Source organism: Phyllostomus discolor, chromosome 3 (assembly GCF_004126475.2).
Source record: "Phyllostomus discolor isolate MPI-MPIP mPhyDis1 chromosome 3, mPhyDis1.pri.v3, whole genome shotgun sequence".
Taxonomy (NCBI): Eukaryota; Metazoa; Chordata; class Mammalia; order Chiroptera; family Phyllostomidae; genus Phyllostomus; species Phyllostomus discolor.
Genome location: NC_040905.2, coordinates 38,047,173 through 38,064,620, shown reverse-complemented (window position 1 = coordinate 38,064,620; position 17,448 = coordinate 38,047,173).

The following is a 17,448-nucleotide window of genomic DNA, read 5'->3' as shown; positions in this document are numbered from 1 at the left end:
CCCTCTTCTAGAAGCCCACATATGAATGAGGAATGCTCTCTTACAGTTGAATTATTTGACACATTTGAGGCTAAATCTTAGTATTTCACTAAAATGAAAATTAAAGCCTGTTATGAGCTAGTAATCGAGGGTTCTGGTGCTGCCCTGATAACAACAATTCTCTGCCTCAGATTTCTCATCGGTCAACCAGGAATAAGGCACTTGCCCTGTGAAACTCATTATGTTGGCCCAAGGATAACATAACTAATTGCATGTGAACGAAATTTGGAAGACAAAGAATGAATTATTACTGTTTTTATTCTATAGCCACATAATATGTCCTTTCCCAGCAAGTGGTAGGTTTAGTTTCTCCTACAGGCAGAAGTGGCAGGTGTGCTAGGTCATGGTTTTGAGAAGGGATCCATGATGAGAGACCCTTAGAGGAAAAGCTTAAAAGAAAAGGAAAAACAGAGGCAGCTGCAGTAGCTGTCACACGTGGCCCATTACTGACTTGTTCAAAGGATCAAATCCCATGTGAGCAGACAGCTTGACTAAAATGCTCAAGCAACTTTTTCTAATGCAAAACTTCTTTGAAGTCATTGCTCCCACTGTAAGTCATTAGCAGTTCTGCTCAATGATTCTTTCTGAAAAGGAAATTGGATAAAAACCTGGCCAGGAGAAAGATGACCCCAAGTCATCCTTCAAGCCTCAATGTAGTGAGTGCTGAAATAGGCACACTTGGGTTTTTGACAATACATATACTCTAGGAAATTCATAAGAAAGCTTGAAGGTATTACTAATAAACAAAGTTCATGAGTATAAATAATTTCTGTTGTAACTTGAAAGTTAGATGGGACAGCAAAAGGAATTGCAAATCAGAAATTATAACCCAAGCCCTAAGAATGGTTTTTAATACAACTAATTGGCAGTAAATATTTTTGCCATATTGCCAAATAAGGGCTCTTTGACTACTGTATGCTTTTGATACTCTCTATGTTACTACATACATATGCTGCAGAAGCTAGCACTATTTTGCTGCATATAAGAAACCATTGATGTAGAAATAAAATTATGCTTAACATAAAAGTAATGCTAGGTAAAAAATAATCCAACACTGAAAATAATGAACCATATTTGAAAGGTGCTAGTTAGAAGATGACTCTGTGTGTGTGAAATCACTGCTGGTTTTCATGCTTGTGCCTTCCTTTGAAGTGTATTTCTCTTATCATCCCAGTCCAGATTCCCCGTAGTAATATAAAATCCAAAATATAATAGACTGCCTACAGTTTCTCACCCACAGCCACAGAATGGTAAGAGCTGGAGACTTGTGGAATGGCTAATTCTGGACATCTATGTCCCCTTCCCTCCAGCTGAGCTCATGGCAGTCATCACCCACCCACCACGGCCCCTTCTTTGATGAACAGATACATAACCTAAGCAACTTTCTCAATGAGAGTCTGTTACAATAAGTGCATTGGTCAGGGTGCCAGCAGACAACAGATGGTATGGACAAATTAAGATAATTCAGAGAGAGTTTAATAGACTATTTATCAAGGGAAAAGTCCTCAGTTTGTAAGGTGGGGTGGGACCACAGGGGTCAGAGGCCAGAGGAACAGCAAAGAAATTCATGTAGGGATGGTCTGCTTGAGAGTAGTTACGACCCTTGGTTGAGGGACAACAACAGCCCAAGGTCACTTCAAAGAAAAATCCAAGATCATCCTACCCCTCTCTCCAGGTTCCAGCTGGGGCTCAGCATTTACCAAACCCAACAGGCAGCCAGAAAGGTAGGAAGTCTTCAGATGTAGTCATTAAAGGTCAGCCACCTGAGACACAGAGCGGGTCAGAGAAGGATGGGGAAGGCATCCTGAGCGTCAGCACGAAAGGCAGTTATCTAGCACCTGAGGTGATCTGCCCTGGAGCAGATAGCAATGAAGTAACAGAAGAGAGACAAAAACACAGACTTCCATATCCTTACTCTCAAGCCTTCTCTTTGCATGCCACTCTGTGTCTGTGTGTGTGCCCATGCACACAGGTGCGCATACAAGTGTGCATGTTGAAGACAGAAAGTTCATCTGGCACCCTGGGACTGGTTGGCTCAAAATGCCACAGGTAGCCCTTCTGTTCAAGCTCAAGCACCCTGTGAGCTCGAAATCCAACCAACCTGACCAGAGGGGCTGCAGCTTAAACCAAAGGCCCTCAGGGCCCCTCCAGTGCCATGCTGCAATGTGACTCTAGGGACCGTTGCTTTCCTTTCACCAGGTAACACATAGGGCTGCTTTCCAGATCCACCTGCGTCCAAATTAGCTTACCTGTCTGCCCCATGCCATCACTGGAAATGTCAACCCGCCTTCAGCTCAATGTTATTTTGGAAGTCCTGTGCCCATAATTACCTCAGTGTCATGCCCCAACCTCCTGTGGTATTTGGTGAAAGCAAACAAAGGGTATTTATTAATGAGTGGCCTATTCATGATTGTTTAAAATGCCACAAATTCCTCAGTCACTATTGTTAGCTAAAAGGCTCCCCTCTTCTTTTCTTTTTTAAGCTCATAGCATGAAAATACCTGTTGAAAGTACAGATATGGGTTGAGACAGCCCTGTGTGTACTGCATCTTCCAACAGGTCCACATCTCCACACATTCAGTTAAAAATGTTTTGGTCTGATATTAATACAGGATGTTTTGCAAAGTGCTTCAGTTTTCTATTCCAATTTCTTATTGCATAGACTGGATATTAAATTTCCATACAAATTACTGCATGTTCATTTACCTTAGTATGAAGAAATCAATTACCACTAAAACAATAAGCTAGGATTCACATTCACTTCACATCAATTACTGACTCTCTACTGTGTACCAAGAATGATACTATTTGCTAAATGAACTCAACAATAGGCAACACAAATAACTATCCTGAAACATTCCTGCTTCAAGCTATTCTGTCATTAAAAGTATTGGAAATGTCATTAGTAAACATGAACCATACTGGTAAATATTCCTAGTTTTAAAAATTATATAACTTATGTAAAAGATTTTCAACTAAGAATAGCATTCTCATACATTAAATCCTTTAGCATCCACATGAACCTATGGAAGAGTTGAGGCTTAGTAGTTAGGACAGGTGAAAGGCAATGATGTCAACTAAGGGATAAGAGGGGGGAAGAAAAGGAAATACATTTAATTACTTCCCAATACCATGCCCCTCCTTTATTTTACCATATTAATTTATCAGAGGAACAAAACTCCTCCCCAGTTACCCAACTAGTTGCTGACAGAGCCAGAAACAAACTGTGATTTTCTCATTCCTGTTTCCAGATGGAAACCACCTTTCTCCTGATGATTCTCCTACATTTGGATTGAATTCATAGCCCTTACCTTTCAGGAAAGGATGCTTCAAATAATTGAAGATCTACTTTAGTTAAACCAAAATAATCTGTGTTAGAAATCAAGAGCAATTAAAAAATCACATAATAACTATTTATCTGAGTTAATCTTGCTTCAATTACTGGCCTAACTAATAAAGTAATGAGGCCTCCAGGTTATAATCTCCAGGTGGTGGTTTATTTTAATGTAGAAATCATTTCTTTAGATACAAATAACTTCTATTTGAAGATCTCAAACTGTGTTCAAAGCTACATTCAAAATACCATGAAAATGGTGATGAACCCTGAAGCCAGCCCAAACAAACACAATTAGTGAGTGGGCAAATACAAATGTAATTGAAAATTAGCAATCACAACAGACACAACTAATCCAATTCTTTTAGGACATTGTTTCCATCTTTACGTGGTTTTTCTCCTATTCCCAACAAGCTAATACAGACTCACGCTGTTCCTGATTCTGCCTTATAACTTTTGCTCCTCCCATCTGTCGACAATGTAAGGTAAAAGCAGGGGTGGGAGATAGTTTCAGTAAGTGAACTAACAATTATTAAGCCCCAACTAAGTGTCAAGCTTAGTACAGAGAACTTTACAGATGAATTTTCTTTTTTAAATTGATATCCTTTGAAGTGGGTAATCATCTCCTCATTTTAGATGACAAAACTAGGCTCAAAGAGGTTCATCACTTCCCTAAGAGGCTGCAACTAGTAAATGGTAGAACCCAAAAGATCAGTCTACAATTTTTTACATATCTAATCTCGTCCCATAATCTAGTCCATGTCTAAACCATACCTATTCCAACTTTATGTGGTCATATTGGGTTGGCCAAAAAGTCCACTACATTTTTTTCTGTACAATGGCTCTAGTAGTGCTTAGTTGTCTTTAACTTCATTTAAAACGATTTTGTTAGATTGTATTGTGACAGCTTTAATATCAGTCTGAATTTAAAAAGAACTTACCAAAGTTGGGAAAATTTTGTGCAACCATTTTAATGTTGAAGGTCAAAGAAAATACAGAACATTTTTGGTATATTATGCTTTATTATTTCCAGAAAGGTAAAAATGCAACTGAAATGCAAAATAAGTTTTGTGCAGTGTATGGAGAAGGTGCTGTGCCCGACCAAATGTGTCAATAGTGGTTTGCGAAGGTACTTGGTACTCCTGACACTTCGGCCACATAAATCTTTGCTGTGGGGTTCTAATCCATTGGAATATGCTTAGCAGCACATGCCTCTACCCACTAGAAGCCCATAGCCAGAGACAGCTGACATACTCAAAATATCCAAATCAATAAAGTTATTGGTGAAAATAAAAAAAAAGTGCCTTTAATTTCCAGAAAAAACTAAATAGACTTTTTGGCCAACCCAATATTTTACTAGCACAATTGACAGGAGTGACCGACTCCCTTGGGAGCTACATCAAAGCAAGTCCCTTTGATGGATGATATTTAGGTTCATAATCCTTTGCCTGCTTTGCACACACTGCTTCCTCCACCAAGAAGTACATGTCAGTCATGTGAGACTCAGCTTTGGCCATTTCATCTCTACAGGAAGCCTTCTTTATTTCACAGCTTGATTTCAACACCCTTCCTCTGCTTTGCTGTCCTCATTAGCATACCTCTATTATGGCATAGATCATACTGTAATCCAGTCTACCATTTGTCTGTCCCCTCAAAAGTCAGTGAGCTCCTTGAGAAGAGCAGTATTTTGTCATCATTATCCAGCACCACACTCATTTTCCCACTGTAGGTTTCCAGCCTGAAGCAGGCAGAGTTGCAGCAAGGAAAAGGGATATCACACTAAATGAAGGTTAGAGCTTTCACAATGCATTGAACTGGAAATTCTACAGGATTGAAGCTAAATTTGTGACTTAGGTGTATGAGAGAAAGTCTATTACTCAAGAGCGAAAAAAGCCTCCATTGGACTTGATGGGTTATTATCCAGTGGTTGAGAAAGCTTAAAGGGCAGAGGGAAAATTCTATAATTTTGCATTTTTGTTACATCAGGCTTGTTCAACAAACTGGTCGCTTTGTATCCCTAGTACCTAGGACACTAAAGAACTTTAAAAAGTGGTTTCACTTGTCCTAACTATGAAGATTTCCCATGTAATTTCCTTAAATTCAGGACATTATTCACCTTTCTAAATAAACAAATTTTCCAGATGCCAGAGCCTTCATCTTTAGAGATCCAAAAAGTGAGAGGAACTAACTCTTCCTTGAGAAATTTTGTTCAGCATAGCTAACATTTTTTTATGTATTTACTCTGTGCTAAGAAGGGATGTGGCAGTCTGTGGTCTGCTTATGCCAGTCATTGTATAGCATCATAAGGAGTTTTACATATATTTTATCATTTAACTCTCATAACAACCATTATTCATCTTCTCATTCAATGAACGTGGAAACCAAGAAGACAAATTTAAACATTCCAACATCTGAATCATAGGGGTTCCAGAAGGGGAAGAGGAAGAGAAAGAAATTGAAAATGTATTTGAAAAAATAATGAAGGGAAACTTCCCCAATCTGGCAAAGAAAATAGGCATGCAAGTCCAGGAAGCTCAGAGAGTCCCCAAGAACTTGGATTCAAGGAGGAACACACCAAGGCAAATCATAATTACATTACGCAAGATTAATGATAAGGAGAGAATCTTAAAGCAGCAAGAGAAAAGGAGACAGCTACCTACAAAGGAGTTCCCATAACACTATCAGCCGATTTCTCAAAACAAACCTTGCAGGCAAGAAGAAGCTGGAAAGAAGTATTCAAAGTCATGAAAGGCAAGGACCTACATCTAAGATGACTCTATCCAGCAAAGCTACCATTTAGAATTGAAGGGCAGATAAAGTGCTTCTCAGATAAGGTCAAGTTAAAGGAGTTCATCATCACTAAGCCCTTATTATATGGAATGTTAAAGGGACTTATCTAAGAAAAAGGTCAAAACTATGAATATTAAAATGACAACAAACTCACAACTATCAACAACCAAAACTAAAAAAAAAAAAAAACTATGCAAACAACTAGAAGAGAAACAGAATCACAGAAATAGAGATAACATGGAGAGTTATCAGCAGGGAAGGGAGAGGATGGGGGAAAAGTTACAGGGAATAAGAAGCATAAGTGGTAGGTACAAAATAGACAAGAGGAGGTTAAGAATAGTATAGGAAATGGGAAGTCAAAGAACTTATATGTATGACCCATGGACATGAACTAAGGTGTGGGAATGTTGGAGGGAATGGGGGTACAGGGCAGAAGGGCATAAAGGGGAGAAAATGGTACAACTAGTAATAGCACAATCAATAAAATATATTTAAAAATAAATAAATTAGGGTGGGCTGAAAATCAGAGAGAGAGAGCCACGAGGTTGGCAGTGGGAGGATGTCTGATGGGAGAAGATGGTGGCAGAGCTGACGGAGCTGTCTAGTCACCCAGATTCATGAGAAATGCTTGGAGCTGAGCCATGACTGGGAATGCTGACCTGCAGACTTCTGCTTTTCTGAAAGACAGTACTGCTGAGTGGCGTATTCTGAAACTGGCCTGGTTTGGCAAAGAGAAGCAGGACTATGTGTTTTGGGGTGTTATTAAAGGGAGTGGGACTTAATGGCAGAAATCTGTCATTATTTTAAATCTGTATAACCTTAAATAAATAGCCCCTTTAATTTTTCACAAAAAAAAGAAAAAGAAAGAGAGAGAGAGAATGGTTAAGAGTTCCAAGGAGCTCTTTAAAAAGAATGAGAAGTTACCTCAAAAGAGATGTGCTGGCACCTGGCCATGAGGAGCTTTGCATGGCCTGATGAAGAGTCTGAGCACACCCGTGGCCTGAGAGCGGGGGACTGCTCTGACAGCATCTGTAGAAGATGGAGAGAAATTCAGGACCAGAGAAGTGCAGACCTGTTACTCTGTTGATGAGGGTCTAAGGCAGTGGGGTATGGGGACAGAAAGAGAGGAGCGAGGCTTGCACTTAAAAGACAGTTCTGAAATAGAAGCAATAGTATTCAGTGAACAATCAAATATTGAGAGTAAGTAAAAGGGAGGCAAAGAAGGGGATTCTGGGGCTTGCTTTGAGAGACTGGCTGGAGCGTGATGAGAATGAGGAGTGGGCTTGCAACATCTGGATGTAGCTCAGGTGAAAAGGTCGTTGGTAGAGCATTATCTGGCAGTCTTTTGCTAACATTTCCTTTTTTAGTCCACGTGTATAGACTGGCATCTGAGCTGAAGTTTTAGAACTGAATGAAATTACCTGGGAAGGGTATAGAGCAAATGAAAAGAAAATTGACTCTTTTTTTCATTATTTTCAACTTATATTCAGGTTCTTTTGATTAAAATTACATTTTGTTATTCTTCCAAATACAAATCTGTCCTGGATAATACATTTTTATTCTCTAATATTACTTTGTATTCTTTATTTACATTTTGTTTTCATATTTCTCAGTGTGTTCCTTCCTATATGAAATATAAGCTACACACCTACACAGTTTTAGTCATGGTTCTCCAGAGACACTGAGCCAATGGGAGATAGATAGATAGACAGATAGATAGATAAACAGACAGATAGATACTGTACAAATTGCCTTGTGGAGGCTGAGGAGTCCCATGATCTGCTGTGTGCAAACTGGAGACCCAGGAAAGCCAGTGGTGGAATTCAGTCCGCCTGAAGTGCTAAGAATTTGGGGGGCTGATAGTGTAAGTTCTGACCTGAGTCTGAAAGCCCAACAACCAGGAGCACCCACATCAGAGGGCAAGAGAAAATGGGTGTCAGCTTAAGCAGAGAGAGAGAATCCACCCTCCCTCTGCCTTTTTGTGTTACTCGGGCCCACAACAAATGGGATGATGCCCACCCATACTGGCAAGGGCAATCTTCTTTACTTGGTCTACTGATTCAAATTCCAGTCTTTGCTGCAGACACCCTCACAGACTCACCCAAAAATAATGCTCACCAGCTCTCTGGGTATCCCTTAGCCCAGTCAAGTTGACATAAAATTAACCAGCACACATCCAACCTTTGTCAACTGGGCACCCATGTGCATGTTTTACCCACGGTAAACCATACTTAACCTCCAGATAAAAACAATAATAAGGTCATAATTCCACCTAACATGATACAACTATCCTACATACAATGGAAAACACACTAATGTCTTCCCCACAAAAGGAGGTAAAGTCTTTGAGTAATGTTTACTCTTGTCCTTACATCCCATAACCACTGTGATGTAAAATCAACAATTCTTAAATATTTATATCAAGACAATACATCTTAGTACATGATAAGGGCACAAGAGCAGAAATAGAACAAAGCTGTGTACTTAATATACATACATATGCACACAAATGTATTCATAAAAATGAGGAAATACTCATGACAATTACAGTCCTCACTTCTGTAACTGGTCCTGTGGTTGTAGCTGATACTTATAACTACCTTCTTCTACTACCCATTTGTATTTCCTTTGCCTTCAAGCAAGCACCTCAGCTGGGCATGGCGCATTTGGCAGGGCACCCAAAACCTCCATTCCTGAGGAGTCTGGGTCATTAATAGTCTTGCCTGAATTGTGTTGTACCTTTCAACTGAACTTATTCACAAGGCATGGAAATACTAAGAGACAACCTCAGGGATCTCTTGTATTGCAGACATGGTCTCCCTTATGGCCACTGTCAAGCAGCAGTACAATTTCCCCTTGATAATCAGGACTGATCACCCCGGCCGGCACAGTAACTTTTCTTTGCCTGCTGATTCAGAGGCATGAGGAGTACAATGTGGCCAGGTCTTAACTTCCAGTTCAATTATTGAACTCATCATTGTGTCTCCTGGTAGAAGCATTCCTCCTTCTGGAATTAAGACCTCTAGGCCAGCAGAGTGTAAAGGCATAGGAACAGGAAGCAAAAATGTTTATAGTGGGTCACTACAGGTAATAGTGAGTGGTACCACTCCCATTTCCACCCCTTGATTCCTGGATCCCTGAATCCTGGCTATGGAAGAAACAGCACCATATGTTGTATATTGATTCAGAGCATATATGGCCTTCTGGAGAACCTTGGCCCATGCCTGCAGGATACTTCTTCCTTGCTGATGCTGTAGCTTAGTCTCAAAAGACCATCATGCTTCTGTATCAAGTCAGCTGCTTCTGAATGGGGAAGACCATTGTAAGACCAATGAATTAAATGAGCATGACCCCATTGCTACATTTATTTTGCTGTGAGGTGAGTTCCTTGATAAGAAACTATGCTGTATGCAAATCTGTATAAACCAAGTAAGGATCATCCCTTCCAAAAAGAACAAAGCACTGACCCTACCTGATGAAAGTGGTCCAACATAATCCATCTGCTATCAGGTAGCTGGCTCACCACAAGAAATAGTGCCATATCAAGGTCTCAGTGCTGGTCTCTGCTCCTGGAAGATGGGGCATTCCACAGTGGCCATAGCCAGGACGGCACTGGTGAGTGGAAGTCCATGCTGCCGAACCCATGAACAACCTCCATCCCTGCCACTGTGGCCACTTTGTACATGAGCCCATCGGGCAAAGCAGGGGGCTGGGGATAAAGACTGACTTAGAGCTGTAGGATGGATCATCCTATCTACTTTATTATTAAAATTCTCCTCTGTTGAAGTCCCCCTTTGGTAAGCATTCATATGAAACTGCACATACTCATAAATTTCTCTTAATTGTCTTTCTAAAGTATACATCAGATGTCTCCATGCCATCTGGGAGGTGGGGTGCAGGGTGTATGCCCATTCTGAAAAGGCAGCAGACCTCACCTTCTGGGACTTTCATTTCATTAGCTCACTTCAGCATCACTAAACTATATTTGTAAAGCTTTAGATCACAGACAGCATTTTTTATAAATCCACTTGTAGTAGCCAGAACCTTTTTGGCTAACTATCAAGTAATGAGCAGTTGGAGTTTTCTTTGTCTTAGGCAGTGATATTATCTCTGGCTATACTGGTTCCCACTGGCTTAGTAAACATAATAGGAAATGAATTATTTATATTGGTCTTCATTAATAATTAATAAAATTACAAATGCATCACGTTTCCAGGCTTCCCAGCTCACATCAGTGAAATTGGTACACAATTGCCTCCTCCTAAAAGATCACAATTAAATGATTGCTGCTGCATGTTTGCTTTAAATTCATTTGTGTGACCTTCTCTGGAAAATAATGAGGTACATTTTTAAGTACACAAACATGTTATGATTTGTGAGCTTTTTGGTTTTAGGGTATTGAAATTGCATCAGACTCATTCTTTAGCTTCCTGTAGACATGTAAAGAAATATTTATTAGTAAATTATTCTAAAGTTCCAGGAAAGAAAATGAGCAGTAGAGCAGTGCCCTTATAATCCTTTCACATCCAATTTTTCTTGTGGTCACTTTGTCTGTCACCCACTCTGACTCTACCTTCTCACCAACGCCCCCACCTTCCTGTCACCCTTTCAATGTGGACACTCTCCCTCTTTATTCAGTTACTAACACAGTTAATGAGTGTAGAGTGTACTTTGTGGAATAATTAATACTACTAATAATAATTTAGTATATTTATAAAGCTCTTTTAGAAACTTTTTCAATGCTTTTGAAAACATTATTTTATTTTCATGGTCTATTCTAGTCTTGGTAGGGATACAAAGATGACTGAGATCCTGCATTCAGAGTAATAAAGTTTAGTATTAGAAATAAAATATCTACACAAGTGATCAAACTATGAATTATAAAATAGGAAGTGCATGCTATTCTCCACACAGAGCTCTTTGAAGGCAGGATGCTGTCTCCTCTCTCTCAATTCCCAGTATGCAGCTCTGCAGTTGGCACAGTGCTTGCAGACCAAAGAGCCTAAAAAAGTGTCATTCCTTTTACCCTGTGTGTCACTACCTGTATTGCCAGCCCAAGATAAGGCAGCAAAGACAACAGACAATATTCCTACCCTTGTGGTGCTGAGATTCTAATGGGAGCAACAGCCACTAACATGGAAGCAAACAAAAAATTATAACAAATTTTGATAAGTTCCATGAAGGAAGTAACAGAGCAATGGGAGGTGAGCAGAATAGAGGATGACTTTGGATCAGGAGATAGAAAGACCCTCTGACTTGAGAAGGCAGTGAGGAATGGATGATCTGCAGGATGAGAAGGAGCCAGCCACGGAAAATGCAGGTAAGGAGCACCCAACACAGAAGAAACAGTCATTGCAAATGCACTTACATATGAAAACATGAGAAGGAACTGTAGGAGGACAAAAGCAATGCAGAAAGACCAGGTGAAACCCCAATAAAAGAGGAAGATACTGTGGTCTAGGAAGTGATGGCAGAAAGACACAGGTAGGTTTGAGATGGATTTGAAACATGGTTTTCTCTGCTCTTGATTCTCTTGCAGAATAATCTCAGTTACTTTCTGGCTTCTAGGAACTCTTCTCATTTTCTTATTTTCCATTACACATACAGATTTTTTTTAATCTTTTAGAAAAACGGAAAATATCAAATCTATTTCAAAGAATGTTGACTAGAAAGGAAAATATGCTTTCACCCCATTCACACTCTAAGACTTGAGCTTCCTGCATGTTCTCACAGTGTCAATTTCCACTGTGTCCTACTCCCACCCTTCCCTACTCCCTCCCCTCCTGTCACTGCAGCATCAGTATAGAAACCCTGGGGCAGGAAATGAGAGGCCTGAGCCGAGTGCTGTCATGTTGCATCTTTGTGAAGATAGTAAGACCCTGGTCCCACAGCAGTGACTGGCATCAGATCAGTTGATGCCATAATATTCTGATGAGGTATCTGAAAGGCAATTGACCTTTTCAATATTCAGAGTCCTCCCTGAAAATCATGAAGTAATTAAAGTTTCAAGTCAGGGTGACATGGGCAACAAGAGATTAATGTCGTATACAGTGACAGTGTTAAAATGCAATTCACCTTTCTTGTCAGCATCCTATGGCTACCTGCCCATTCATGCATGTGTGTATGGGGTCTGTTGACATGTATGTATTTGTATAGTGGTTCTTTCCATTTCCAAGATGGCCCAGATAATTTCTGTGTGTGTGATACTGGTTAGAGAGCAATCTAGTTGTTAAGCTTTACAAAAAATGCCTTTTTGAAAAAAATTTTAAAAATAGAAAGTTGAGTTGATACCCTTTTTAATTTCTTCAAGTTTGAACACAACCAAATTATTTCAAGGTACTATTAAGTCCCAAAACATTGTTTTTATAGCATCTGATGACCGTTTTAGTACCAAGCTGATGATGCCTGCAGGCCATAACTTTCTGGCACCAGAATAACTGCAGCTAACCAATGTGACTGACTGAGTGTTCAGATGGAGGCATATCCCAATTACTGCTATCAATGATCTCCCTACATGTACAATGAATTCCACCATCACAATAAGTAAGGGTGTGTTAAAAGTTGGACAAGTTGTATACCTCCAGGTCTCCATGCTATAATGTTTGCTAAAATATCAGGACAATCATTTTCATTCAAGTTTAAGCCAGGTGGTAAAAGACAAATACCATATAATTTCACCTATAAATGGAACCTAATCAACAAAACAAACAAGTGAGCAAAATAGAACCAGAGACATGGAAATAAAGAACAAACTGACAGTAAACACAGGGGAGGGGGAGAGGGATGATGGGGGAAAGAAGGGAAGGATCAAATCAAGGAACATGTACAAAGGACCCACGGACAAGGACAACAGTGAGGAGGATTGAACGTGGAAGAGGAGGGGTGAGCAGGGCAGGGGAGAGTAATGGGGGAAATGGGGACAACAATAAGTGAACAACAATAAAAAAATTTTTAATTCAAGTTTACACACCAAAACAACTCTTTACACAATGGAAAAATGTCAGCGGGCCCCAGCTTCTATTAGGCCATGTAAAAAAATTATTTATTTTGAATTTTACAATACTATAGAAACATACTCATAGAAATTTGTCATATTTTATTTCCAATTATCTTCAAAGAAAGAGAATTTTGTTATCTGAAGGAAATCTATTGGTTAAACAGAAGAACACTTTCATCCTTCCTATAATGGCCTTTGATGCTACTACAGGCAGTTTTAACTAGTAAGTGGGAATGTCAGTTTGAATTTAGAGCTCTTACATAACTAAATTGCTCTGCCTGACAAAGATAAAAAGGAATTGAGAATCCCAGTAAGAGCTCTAGAAAATTTGACTCAGGAGCAAGAAGGCAAAGCATGGATGGGACAGGGGAGAAAGAGGAAACCTGGTAGCTATGAGGATGAGAAGATGGATGTGGAAGACCACACAGGGCTCACTGAGCTCCCTGTCAAATCAGTGAGTTGGCCCTGTGCGATGCAAATGCCCGCCTTGAACTAAGTTTATTTATCTTACAGTGAACTAAGCAAACATGCAAGCAAAAAACCAAGTTCATAGGCACAGACAACAGGATGGTGGTTACCAGAGCAGAAAGTGGGTGGGAATTGGTTGAAGAGGGTAGAGGGTATCAAATTCAAGGTGACAGAAGGAGACTGGACTTTAGGCAGTGAGCACACAATAGAGTATACATATGTTGTATTATAAAGTTGTACACCTGAAACTTATAGAGTGTTATTAACCAGTGTAACACCAATACAGCTAATAAAATTAAATTTACAAAAGAAAGAACAGAGGAGAGGGACAGCAGCTTACTATAGCAATGTCACAGAAGCCTTGGGGATCCTGGACACATTCCCTAATGTCCCAACCACTGTAATTTAGTCTGAGGGACAAACACTGACATGAGCGTGGATCACATAAACTTGAGAGAACTTCAAGGTCTAGGGTACCTTAGCTTAAATATCTCACTGGTTACCTGTCACCAGGGGACCAAAGGGAAGGCTACCTAGCTTCCTTTCTTTTATGCAGCTACAAACTTAAAAATTACAGATTATATAATAAATTATCCTTACAGCCAGGTACAGTGTGCAAGAATATGTGTGGATTGGGGAATCCACTCTTAGCAACCCAAGAAAGATCCTCATTTACTTGCAATGAATGAATTCCTTGAGTTGATAATGTAATAAGTTTGAAAATGGGCTATATTTCTTCCATTAATTATGTTATGGAGGAAGACTACAGTCTAACTGTTAACCTATTTCTCCCATACACCCTCTTTCTTCTCCCTTGGCTAGGAGAGGGAAGTACAACTTTATCCTTTTTATCCAAATTTCTTCACAAAATACAAGTGAAATAATTTCCCAGAAAGAAAGGAGAGTGTTATTACCAAGAGAAAAGAAATGGAAGCAGAGAGAAGGAAAAAATAACAAATGCCCACCAAAAGATGCCCCATCTCAGGTTTTGAATTTGAAAAAAGAGTAGCAAAAAATATAAGTAGTTTCTGTTCATAAGGCACTTAAAATGTGTTCCAATAAATAAAATGCATACACATAAAAATCTAAGCTAAACTGGTAGGTGCTATTTAGAAGTGATAACTGAGTAATAAATAAAGACAAGAAGACCAACAGAAATATTACTGAGAGACAGAAGAACTGTTGAGAGGGGGTTTTAATTTCTAGTATAAGGATGGACTTTAGGGGGCTATATAATGGCTCTAAATAGTAGGCAGAATTTTCTGTGCATGTGGCTGGATAACACATGGCATGTTAACTAATGTATTTCACTCCTTGTATTTCTCCCCATTTGTCTGTGGGACACACACTAAATACAAAGCACTGTTCTATCCTTTAGAAGTACAGCAATGAACAAAACAGATCAAATTCTCCACCTTCAAACAAATTCCCTCCGTAAGACAAGACTTGGGATCGATACTACCTGATGTTGATGGGTGAGAATGAACAGCGGTGCCATAGAAGTAATAATAAGAAAAAAAAAGATTCCAAATTCCAGGCTTTCCAGTTTTTAAAAACCCTTAATGCAGATATTTGATAGAAGGAGAGTCCTTTTATTTGTAAACATTTTAAAAATTAAAACAGCTGAATTGGCATTGCAAAGTAGCAGACTCTTTGTGAAGCCCTGTTCAATCTCCAGATGAAGCTGGATGCTCAAGTGCATTTGCAGGCCAGGCTGTCTGCAGTAGATCCTGAGGCCAACAGGGCCTCAGGGGGTTAAACACTGATTTAACAAGATGTACAACCGATGTGTAGTTAGAATAACTGAGCTTCACTTCATCCCTGTTGCTCACTGCTGCTTGTGTCTACGCTCATATTATTAACCTTTCCTATGTGCAAAATGAGAGCAATCATCCAAGCCTATATTAATCTAAGGTGTAGACTCTCTTTTTCATTTTTAATTGATTTTTTACTTTGAAAATTTTCAAACCTATAGAAGAGTTGAAAGAAAATTACAATGAACACTTGCATATTACTCAGAAGCTGCTATCATCCTGCCTCACTCCTTCTGACCACCTCCCTATCTTCTGCTTCCCTTGGCTCAGGGCCCACTCCCTCCTTCTTCAATGCCGGTAACATGGAGCTGAGTCCTCCTCGCACTGCCATCCCTCTGGTTCTCCCTCTTCCACATATGAAGGCCCTACTGATTACACCGGCCCACCAAAATAACCTAGATAATCTCTCCATCTCGGGGTCCTTACCTTCACCGCCACTGAAAAATTCTTTTTATTTTGTAAAGTAACATGCACCTGGGATTAGGACACGGACATCTTTGGGGGCTGTTATTCTGCTACCACAGCATCCATTGACAATGTTTGCTTATATCAACTTTATCATGCTGGAGATTACAACGTGATGATTGTTCTATCATTCATCCTGTATTTATTAGTTGGCTTTACTCTATTTGAAAGGGGAAAATCTTCTCTCTCAATCTCTCTCTCTCCCCTCTACTCCCCTACCCACCCTTTTCCTACTTCCTTTACCATCCCCCTATTTCTGGATATCGCTGTGGACTCATGATCTTTTTTATATGTACTAGCATCACTATTCATATTGTGCTCTTGACAAGACCCAGTGGTCTTTGAACACTTCACCATTTCCTGGAAAAAGAAGTTCCAAGCTCCCTTTGTACTTTCCCACTTTAGCTGTTTTTTTGAGAAACTCTTTTTTTCTTCTAGTGAATTGAGGTATATACAACCAAAACCTGGGTACTTGTAGTGTTCACGGCCACTATGATGTCATTGCTTGCAGGTCTTTCCAGGAGAAAACAAATGCATACAGTTGGCTAGTGTTCTCTCTCTCTCTATCTCATTCTCTCTCTCTCTATCTCTACCTCTACCTCTCTCTCTCCTCAAAAATCAGTTACAAGGTCTTTCCAAAAAGTATCCAGACATGTCATATGAGAATAAAGACATTTACTGAAGAAGATACAAGAAATATTATACATAGGACAATGATGCCTCAGTGCCCTTCAAAGTAGGCACCTTGGGACCTCACATAGTTCTCCCAATTGTCATCAGCTTCCCTATTGTATTTTCATGACTCTCATTGATGATCTGAAATCTCTTCCCTTCCAAAGGTGATTTTAGTTTGGGGAAAATCCAGAAGCCACAGGGCACCAAATCTGGGCTGTGGAGGGGCTGAGTCACCTGAGTGAGTTTATGTTGCACCAAAAAACTCTGCACAAAGTGTGATGCATGAACAGGTGCATTGTTGTGATGAAGCTACCAGTCACCAGCTGCCCATAGCTGTGGCCTTCTGAATCATCTTAATAGTTTCTGTGAAGGAATGTTCAAGCTTAATGCAAAATTTGATGCAGATTTGTTGCTCTACTCACTCAGTCATTTTAATGTGACAGCGATGCAATACACATGCTCACTCAACAGCATCTGCGCCCCCCCCCCAATGACTAGTACAGTGAGGTCATCATTATTCATGCATATGCATTCCAGTCCACTCTCCTTGGCTGCTAGGTTACATCAGTATTGCGCAAACCTTTCTTGTTATATTAACCATGTTTGGACTTTTTCCAAACAGACCTCTCGCATGTGTGTGTGTGTGTGTGTGTACATATATGTATGTGTATATATATGTTAGATCTCTAATATTGATATAATAAAAATATGCATACTTATATATAGATATTTGAAAATCATGATTGGTATATATCTAATTTGAGCTTAATACCACAGAATTTTTCCTGTGTCCTTCCATCCTGTGTATGTAACTCCCAGTGAAAATCCTGATTACTAGCAATGTCAAAGTATTAAGTCATTTATCT